Raw genomic sequence first — 11,006 nt, 5'->3', positions numbered from 1 at the left:
AGTTTGTCGCTATTTATGTTTTTTAACGAGTCTAACGACAAAGATAACTCGGTCCTTTTCATTTTTAGAGAGTCTGAAAAGGTACGTAAAGTTAACTCCGAAAGTTCTTTTTCGTCATCTAATCCCTTAAGTCCGAAAAAGTATAAAACAATACAGAAGGGATGAATTTTCGATAGTTTTAACGAGCCGAACAAAACAAGCGCTCGATCTTTTTGTGCAATAATTCCTCAGGTCCAAAAAGATTAAAATCTAGAGGAGGGATAGCACTTCCGGTCGCTTTCACGAGCTGGAAGGCCAAAACTCGGCAATCTTTTCATATTTTACGAGTCAAATGAAAAGAGCTTAAAGAAGACTCGTCTTTAGAGGAACAAGTGATAAAACGGGTTGGCAGCTGATTCCAGGTAAGGGTTGGAATTTTCCAATCACGGCAGTGTCACAAGGATGGCTAGTGAAATCACTCTTCGCAGCTGTTCCTCAAAATGGGTAAACAATCAAATGGAGGTGAATGATCGGCCAATTGAAAAGTGGAGGTGAGGGTGCAAACATGACCAAGGCTTTAATGGCTGATAATGTTACATTCACGGTGGTTATTTACCGGAGGGTAGTTCATTTTTTAACGAGCTTAAACGCGGAAAAACACTGCTCGGTCTTATGTTTATTTTTTAACGAGCATGAACTATGTGCTAAAACTGCTCGATAATAAGTTTGTATGCCCCCAGCATAATAACGCAAAATGAGGTGCATGCCCCCCAAGCTTCATTGCATTCAACTCAGTGGTTGGAATGAAGGTTTACCTTTGAGATTTGAAAAGGGGATTTGTTTCATTTTTTAATGAGGTTGACATAGTAAAAGAACTATCCTCATGACTCCTTGTTTCATTTTTTAAAGCGACGAGAAAGGATCTAACTAACATGTGTCTTTCGCTAGTTTGTTTATCCAATTGCTCCTCTCTTCAGTAGCTCCCAGCTCCCAGCTCCCTCACCGGCCCAGCTTCACCGAATTCCTGCAAGATCACAAGGGAGAGAAACTACACAAAGATACAGATATACATTCATAATAAGCTCAAGATCAGATTAAGCTAAACATGTAAGCATAAAAAAACATCATTGGTACACATCATGTAGGAGAAACTCAAATAGTTTATTGATAGAATAAGAAAGTCCAAGAGGAGATACAACCAAGTGAGTTCCGATCCAGCATCTACCTCCCGGCAAACGAATCCCTTCCTCTCCTCCAACAAAGCATAAATCACCCAATGTACTAATCTCAATCTCAAACCAATAGCAATTCTCTGCAAAGTACAAAATTCCAGCCTCCTGAACCTCTGGGTGAGAGATCCATATATAGATGTAAGCAGAGAGGATGAGTCAGCTTATGTTTTGACTTGTGGCTTCTCTCTATCAGTTCTTGTTTCCACTTGGAGGTTGAGAGCCTCTTACTCATCACTAGTCGAATTCATTGAGGCAAGTGTCATTGGAGAAGATTCTGGAAGCTTCCAGGGTCTTTCCACCTCGTTGAATGAGCTTGCCATTTGTCATTTCCCGCTCAGCGCACCCTGGTAGTGCTTCCACCTGCGTTGCAGTGCACCTAGCTAGTGTAACCTCTGCATTTCAACGCAGGCAGCTAGTGGAGCCTTTGAATTGATCCTGAATTGACTGTTTCTAAGTGGTTTTTGGTGGAGAACTTCTGGGAGAAGCTGTCATTGGTTGACCTTGTTCCTTTAGGGGCAGGAACAACTCTTTTAGGGACTTTGGATCCCTTGGATTATGGACATTTCATGCTCAATGCTGTAAGGCACAAAAATGTCTATAACAGTTGCCCCCTAAAGTATGAGGCCGTTTATTGGGTGAAATGCTTTATTAGGAGGATCCGAAGTTCTTCCAATGCTGGGAGGAGACCTGTAATGAGATACAATACGATACATTATTTTTCATACTGCTTTCATGATCTAGCTGAGGCGGGCATTCCCATGCTCAGCTTTATAAATTCATTTTTCTGTACATAGAACAGACAATCGTCTGATGGTAGACTGATGATTTTGATGAAATCAACATCCTTTTGGTAGGATGATTATCTGCTGCAATGTTGTACACGTCAATGTCTTTATTTTCCCTAAATATATATCGCAGCCCGGATGGATTAAACTAGATCCGGGGTCTTCAATCTCGTCCGATCTTCACTCTAAGTACAAGTCGATCCATGTGAGAAATGTTCTGAAGTCGAACATGGAAAGACATCGCGATTACCAGTCAATGATGTAAACTGTTAACAAGCGCGAGAAGAATCACCGATAATGATAATGACCCTCAAGGTACTGCAGTACAATTCACGTGGTGTGAATAAAGGACTTGGTGTCGAACACCACGCAAAATCTTTCGGTCGAAGTTTATTGACGTATACCTGTCGCCGGAAGTGAGAAACTTGCCATTGAGGCATGCAAGCTTCAAAGTACTGAAGGGGTTGTTCCTAGATCAACTTCTTGGATAATGAGCTGATGTCGACAAGAAGCGATCCATCAAAGGAGGGCCTTGATGTATCCCACATCAGTGACACGGAACGGAGCAAATGATTTTGATGGAGGTGAAAACGATCTGATGATATATGGTTTAGGGTGGTGGTCATGAAAGAATGAAGGATAATGTATGGTAGTGGATGGGACACGGTTGACTTCTTTGGATGACTTCTCTTGAACATATCGGCGACACTTATGTGATGGATTGGTAGCATTTACCCCAAAGGTGGATGGTATGGTGAGACCATGGTGATGTGACCGGTGAATGAAACAACCCAACCCGACTCAGGCACGGAGCGGAAGTGTCATGTTCAAGAGCGACTTGCTACCAATAAAGTTCTTTGAGTTTCTTCCCAATTTTTCCCCAGTCATTGCTGACCAGTACCTCTTTATTTTTGTCAAGCTTGAGGAGGATAACATATGCTTGTTCTATAATTTGCCCTTCGGGCAAACCCATCGCTATGTTTTAACGAGCCTAGCGATAGTGAAACTCGTTCTCGTCTAAAGACAAGTTTGTCGCTATTTAATGTTTTTAACGAGTCTAACGACAAAGATAACTCTGTCCTTTTCATTTTTAGAGAGTCTGAAAAGGTACGTAAAGTTAACTCCGGAAGTCCTTTTTCGTCATCTAATCCCTTAAGTCCGAAAAAGTATAAAGCAATACAGAAGGGATGGATTTTCGATAGTTTTAACGAGCCGAACAAAACAAGCGCTCGATCTTTTTGTGCAATAATCCCTCAGGTCCAAAAAGATTAAAATCTAGAGGAGGGATAGCACTTCCGGTCGCTTTAACGAGTTGGAAGGCCAAAACTCGGCAATCTTTTCATATTTTATGAGTCAGATGAAAAGAGCTTAAAGAAGACTCGTCTTTTTAGGAACGAGTGATAAAACGGGTTAGCAGCTGATTCCAGGTAAGGGTTGGAATTTTCCAATCACGGCAGTGTCACAAGGATGGCTAGTGAAATCACTCTTTGTAGCTGTTCCTCAAAATGGGTAAACAATCAATATGGAGGTGAATGATCGGCCAATGGAAAAGCGGAGGTGACGGTGCAAACACGACCAAGGCTTTAATGGCTAATAAAGTTACATTCACGGTGGTTATTTACCAAAGGGTAGTTCATTTTTTAACGAGCTTAAACGCGGAAAAACACTGCTCGGTCTTATGTTTATTTTTTAACGAGCATGAACTATGTGCTAAAACTGCTCGATCTTATGGTCTAGTTTTGATTTTTTACCATAAATAGCTTTGCCTTTTTTCAAAGATAGTACTGTATGTTGTGGGGAAAAGTATCCGATGCGGATGACCCTATCCCTACTCTAAAGGTGACAGTCTTTAGCAACAACTGAAAGTAAAGTTTTGATGATTTCCTTTATGAAAGTACAGAGAGAATGAAGAAAGATTAACCAACCTGGTGTCTTTCGCTTAGTCGATCCTTGTCCTCTCTCTTTGTCTCTTGTTCCCAGCTCCTTGCTCTCTTTGCCGGTCCAGCCACACACAGATCCTGCACAAACAAGAGAGCAAACTACAAGATACATGTACTCATAACTGAAGCATGGACTAGGATGAATCAAATATACATGTAAATACAATACATCAATGCAATACAAGTATATAGGAGAACATGCAAAACTTTATTGATAGAAGTAACAGGGTTCTGAGAAGGTTACAACCAATGATGGCTCCAATCCAGCAGCACCTCCCCAGCAGCAAGAACTCTCCTCTTCACCTCTAGTAAGACAATCACCCAATAGCTCTAACTGTAAACCAACAGCACCTCCTTGCTTTACACAAAATTCCCACCTCTTTAGACCTCATAGAAGAGCTCTATATATAGGAGAGAAGAAGAAAGGATGAGTCAGCTTGAGACTGACATGAAGCTGCCTTGTGTCCTCTCCCTCTTCAGTTAATCTTCAGTTCTTGAGTCCACTTGGAGATCCTTGCTTACACATGGTGATCAAGTACCTCTTACTCATCACAGGGCGAATCTCATGAACCAAGTGTCAGTTTGGAAGCTTCCTGGGCAGTTGACACCTTGCAGGATGACTGTGCCACTTGGCCAATCTCGCCCAGCGCAGGTAGCCTTCATTAATCTTGACTTCCAGCAAAGGTACAAGGAGGGACAGTTGCATTCCAGCGCAGAAGCTCAGTGGAGCAGCTGACATGATCCAAAATAAGCCTGTTTTGAAGTGTTTTCAGGTGGAGAACTGATTGGAAGTGCTGTTGTTTGATGACCTTGTTCTTTTAGGGGTAAGAACAACATGTTTAGGGACTGAGGATCCCTGTGATTATTGACATTTCATGCTCCATGATGCGAGGCACAAAAATGTCTATAACAGTTGCCCCCTAAAGTATGAGGCCGTTTATCGGGTGAAATGCTTTATCTAGAGGGTCCGAAGTTCATTCCAGTGCTGAGGAGGCGCCCTGTAATACAATACAATACAATACATTATTTTTCACTCTATTTTCATGATCTAGCTGAGGCGGGCATTCCCATGCTCAGCTTTTATAAATAATTTTGGTACATATGACAGACGATCGTCTGAAGGTAGACTGATAATTTTCTGCTGAAATTATCATCCTTTGAATAGGATGATCATCTGTTGCAATGATGTACATGACAAATGCTTTTATATTTCCTGAATATATATCGCAGCCCGGATGGATGAAACTAGATCCGGGGTCTTCAAACTCGTTCGATCTTCACTCTAAGTACAAGTCGATCCATGTGAGAATTGCGCTGAAGTCGAACATGGAAAGACATCGCTTGATTACCGGTCAATAATGAAAACCGTTAACAAGCGCGAGAGGAATCACCAATAATGACGATGACCCTCAAGGTACTGCAGTACAATTCACGTGGCGTGAATAAAGGACTTGGCGTCGAACGCCACGCAAAATCTTCTGGTCGAAGGTCATTGATGTATACCTATCGCCGGAAGTGAGAAACTTGCCATTGAGGCATGCAAGCTTCAAAGTACTGATGGGGGTGTTCCTAGATCAACTTCTTGGATAATGAGCTGAAGTCGACAAGAAGCGATCCGTCAAAGGAGGGCCTTAATGAATCCCACAGCAATGACACGGAACGGAGCTAATGACTTTAGTGGAGGTGAAAACAAACTGTGACATATGATTCAGGGTGGCGATCATGAATGGATGAAGGATAATGTATGGCAGTGGATGGGACACGGTTGACACTTTCAGAATGACCCCTCTTGAACATATAACAACACTGATGCGATGGATCGGTAGCATTACCCCAAATGTGGATGGTTTGGCGAGGACCATGGTGATGAGACCGGTGAATGAAACAACCCAACCCGATGTGGTACGGAGGAAAAGTGTCATGTTCAAGAGTGACTTGCTACCATTAAACTTTGATGTTCTCCCAATTTTTCCCCAGTCATTTCTGACCAGTACCTCTTTATTTTTGTCAAGCTTGAGGAGGATAACATATGCTTGTTCTATAACCTGCCCTTCGGGCAAGCCCATCGCTATGATTTAACGAGCCTAGCGATAGGGAAACTCGTTCTCGTCTAAAGACAAGTTTGTCGCTATTTAATCATTTTAACGAGTCTAACGACAAAGAAAACTCGGTCCTTTTCATTTTTAGAGAGTCTGAAAAGGTACAGAAAGTCAACTCCATAATTCCTTTTTCATCATCTAATCCCTTAAGTCCGAAAACGTATAAAACAATACAGAAGGGATGGGTGTTCGGTACTTTTAACGAGCCGAACAAGACAAGCGCTCGATCTTTTTGTGTAATAATCCCTCAGGTCCAAAAAGATTAAAGTCTAAATGAGGGATAGCGTTCCGGTCGTTTAACGAGCTGGAAGGCCAAAACTCGGCAAACTTTTCATATTTTACGAGTCAGTGAAAAGAGCTCAAAGAAGACTCGTCTTTTGAGGAACGAGTGATAAACAGGGATAGCAGAAGATTCCAGGTACAAATTGGAATTTTCCAATCACGGTAGTGTCACAGGGATGGCTAGGTGAAATCACTCTTTGCAGCTGTTCCTCAAAATGGGTAAACACACATATGGGGGTGAACGACCGGCCAAATGAAATGGAGGTGATGGATGAAAACACGACCAAGGCTTTTAAGGCTGATAAATTTACGATCGCAATGGTTATTTACCGAGATAGGTTCATTTTTTAATGAGCTTGAACTCTGGTGGAAACTTTTGCTCACACTTTTCTATTTTTTAACGAGCATAAATTCCGTGGTAAAACTGCTCGATTCATGGTCAAATTTAATTTTTTACTTTTACTAGCTTTTCTCTTTTCAAATGTAGTACTTCATCTTCAATTGCTGCAACAAATTTTGTTAGAAATGGACAATATTTGCATGAAAACGAGATTATAACCCTAATATTCAACTTTAAACTGTGTAAAAAGTCATAAAAAGGGGTTTTTACCTCTCATTTACCATTTCATTTGCATTTTGCTTGTTGGAGCTCTGGAGGTGCCTCTTCTTCCTTGATTTTCACCAGCTGATTCCGGGAGATTCTGTGGACGATTTTCGGCGCCGTTTGGACCAGGTAGGAGCTAAACCTTAGCCCTTCACTTTCATGGTTTCCTTTTTTAGTTTCATGCACATTTTTCAGGGTTTCTGAGCCCCAGGGGTTTCATCAGGGCGCCCTGGCATCAGCGCAGGTTCCCCTTTCGAAACTTGCGCTGTATTTCAGGCAGCCTTATGGCAGACTGATTCTCAGCGCAAGGGGAAGGCTCTCTGCCTGCGCTGGACCTAGAAAAGCTGATTTTTGCATGAGTTTTTTGATGATTTTTCGCCAGATTTTCATCAAAATCAGGAACTTACTCATTCTCTTGTTTGATTGTAGGGAACTTTGAACAAAATGTCCCTTACATGGCGAGAACGAGAACATGAAGCAGAGGACATGGTTGCACTCCATGACCCAGTCACGGTGAACGCGCTTCGGAACTGTGGCCTGCTGAAGTTCTTCCGTATCTCTAGCATGAGAGCACAGATTTCTTTACTGCAGTATATGCTTGATGCTTGGGATCCTGTCAACCAAGTATTCCAGATTAGGGGGAAAACCATCCCCTTGACCATAGAGGACATGTACTTCTTGACTGGGTTGTCAAGGCGGGGTGCCCCCATTTCTTTGTCAGGTACGGTCCGAGGGACTAATTCCACCAGGGACTACATTCGTCAGTATTGCCGGGAAGGTTCACAGCCGAGCAAAGACGGCAAGATCAATATCCGTGACATACACTCCATCGTCTCCAACCGAAAGTGTTTAACTGGTGTGATGCAGTACTTGTTCAGATGAAAAGTCAATTGACCAAGGTAAAGGACGGGGGGCTGAAGAACTTTGGATTTGGTTCTATTCTGACTGCCTTTATCTTGGAGAAAATCCCATTGATGCAACCTCAGTACATCATGCTTGATTTGCCTTCTCCGACCGAGCCACGCATGCAGAGGTGGGTTGACCATATGTCCCGGCATGCTGGTCAACCTCATATCACTTTCACTGAGTCCTTCTTTAGGTGGTTCGAGCGTCAGGAGATGGCATTTTCTGAGTATCCATATGTGGGTATGGACTACCGAGGTGATCCGGACTTGGTGCTTCCGGATGGCGAGCAATGGGGCGCTATTGGTAAAATCTTTGACCATATCACTGTTTATTGTTTTTATTCATGATGTTACTGTTCAAAACTGATCAAACTCTTGGGTGCATGCAGATGTTGGTCCTGTTCGTCCAGTAGTCCGTCTACGATCGCCAGTTGCTGCCCCAGCAGCAGAGCCTGCTAGGAGAGTTGTTATTCGCGACCTTGGTGATACTGAGATACTTGCAGCTGTGCAGGAGCAGGTTGAGAGCCTTACTCGTGGTCTTCCGGATGTACAGATTGACGAGTTACCTTTACAGTTGCAGCGGCACACTATTGGCGTGCCTAGACGATGGACTCGTCTCTTGCGCATGATCGCACAGACCGTGACGTACTTTCATGAGCACCACTAGGCTAGGGTGCCCCCTAGCATCTTTTTGAGTTCTAGGTCGCATGACCAATTTTGTTTTGATTACAGCACATTATGTACAAACTATAAACAGCTTTATATATTTTGATTTTCGGAGTTTATTTCAGTTTATTTGTGATCCACTTGCATAGCACCGATGCATCTCTTTTTATATATGTTGTAGATGTCTATCTAATACATAGTTTGCTAATGAATCTGTTAATGTGCACAAGTTTCTGGAAATATGTTGGTATTGAATTAAATCAAACTCTCTTTCCAAAATCTTAACCCTTAGAAACATACGATAAATAGCTGGATTGCGGACTGAATATATACCAGTGAGTTGTAGTATCACAAGTTGTGAGTCTAGCCTAACAATTAGTCGGCGTATACCATGAGCGATGGTATCAGAGAGGAGTTCAATCAACGCGCTATATTCAGCGATATTGTTCGTTGACCGCCCAATACACACACCTCTGAAACTCACTAACTCGCCGCTTGGATCAAAAATGGCCCAGGCTACGGAGGACAAATTCCGCGTACTACGACTCGCTCCGTCAGCATATCCCACATATGTCTCAGAATAATTCGACATCTGCAACAAATGAGAAAGGTGGATTACTTAACCGAAACAAACATTTTAGCGAAAACAAAATACAACAAAAGCACTCAGGTTACTATTTAGGCATAGTAACGCTTGAGGTACAACCCGTTACGGGGTTGCGCCAGTGGTATTCCGTCATAATCCATTAACTCGTAGGCTCCTTTTGCTAACACCCTTTTAACAATATAAGGACCCATCCATAAGGACTTAAATTTTCCTGCTCCTAATTTGTCGGATTCTTGGTCGTAAAGCAAAACCAAGTCACCCTCAGAGAAGATACGAGGTTTGACATTTTTGTCGAACTGCGCCTTGACTCGTTTCTTATGGGCTTCGTTCGCTAAAGCGGCGTCACGACGGTTTTCATCCAACTGGATCAATTCCAGGAAACGAGCCTCTTCTTCTGAAGTTCCGGGGAGGAGGTCAATTGCGAGTTTAAGAGACGAAATTTCGCACTGGATCGGTAATACTGCCTCCAGGCCATACACCAATTGGAATGGTGTGAACCCAGTGGCGTTCTTTACCGAGGTTCGGTAAGCCCATAATGCTGAGTACAGGATTAGATGCCATCTTCTTTTGTGAACCCCGATCATCCTTTGCAACATTCGCTTCAGGACCTTGTTGATTGCCTCAACTTGTCCGTTGGCTTGTGGATAATACGGGGTAGAGCTGTCGTGCGATAGCCCTAGTTTGGCAGCTAATTCAACCATCATGTGATTGCGAAAATGCGATCCATGATCTGTCACTATAGCTTGCGGAACGCCGAACCTGGCGACTACATGATTGAAAAAGAAAAGGGCAGCTGTTTCACCAGTGTTATCCAATGTAGGCATCGCCTCGGCCCATTTGGTAAAATAGTCAACAGCGACTATAATATACCCATGCCCCCCGGTCGAGGTGGGGTTACATTGCATGAAATCGATGCCCCACTTGGCGAAGGGCCCAACAGCAACTATCGGCTGTAAGGGTGCGGGTGGTCTTCTGGTTTTGCTATCAAAGATCTGACATGCATGGCAACTTCTGACAGCTATTATGCAATCTTTAAACATAGTTGGCCAGAAATATCCTGCTCGTAAGATTCTTTGTGCTGTTGCATATCCAGATTGATGTCCCCCGCACGCGCCTGAATGACAATCATTCAGGGCTTTTTCGGCCCCCTCATGGGTAAGGCACCTCCTCAGAACCGTATCGACACCACGACGGTAAAGTGTATCACCGACGATCATGTAGTCTTTAGATTGGTATCGTATACGTTTCCGTTCCGAGTGTGAGGTATTAGGCCTAAATTTTTGGGTTTGGAGATAAACAATGATGTCTCCATACCACTCATCGCTTACCGATATTAGAAACAAATTTTCATCCACGATTGACTCTTCTGATGTTTCATCGTTGGACGACGATGGGAGATCGCATAATAATTCCGCGAAAACTAGAGCTTTCTTCGATTTGGATTTTACAAAATCTAAATCAAACTCTTGAAGGATGGCTATCCATTTTGAATATTTGCCCCCAAGCAACTGTCGCGACAGTATATATGTCATGGGATTGCAATCTGACAGAATGGTAGTTTTCCTAAAGAGGACATAATGTCGAAACCTTTGAATCGCTTGAACAGCAGCAAGCGCTAGCTTTTCAACATAGGAATATTTACTTTCTGTGTCATTTAAGTTTTTACTTAAATAATAAATAGGATGTTCAATTCCATCGACTTCTTGCACTAAGACCATCGCAATGGTCGTATCTGCTGCAGCTAGATACAGGTTAAAATCTCTTTGATAGTCCGGGGCGTACATTAATGATGCTCTTACTAGAGAATCTTTTAGAGCGTCAAAGGAAGCTCGCGCAACCTGGTCCCAGACAAAAGGTACATCCTTTTTCAAAAGACGAGTATAACCTTTGGCAAGTTCTGCGTAATT

The sequence above is a fragment of the Pinus tabuliformis genome, chromosome 3_2, assembly GCF_031772625.1.
Source record: "Pinus tabuliformis cultivar Carrire ecotype Pingquan chromosome 3_2, CPIR1, whole genome shotgun sequence".
In the NCBI taxonomy this organism is placed as follows: Eukaryota; Viridiplantae; Streptophyta; class Pinopsida; order Pinales; family Pinaceae; genus Pinus; species Pinus tabuliformis.
This window is presented reverse-complemented; position numbering follows the sequence as displayed.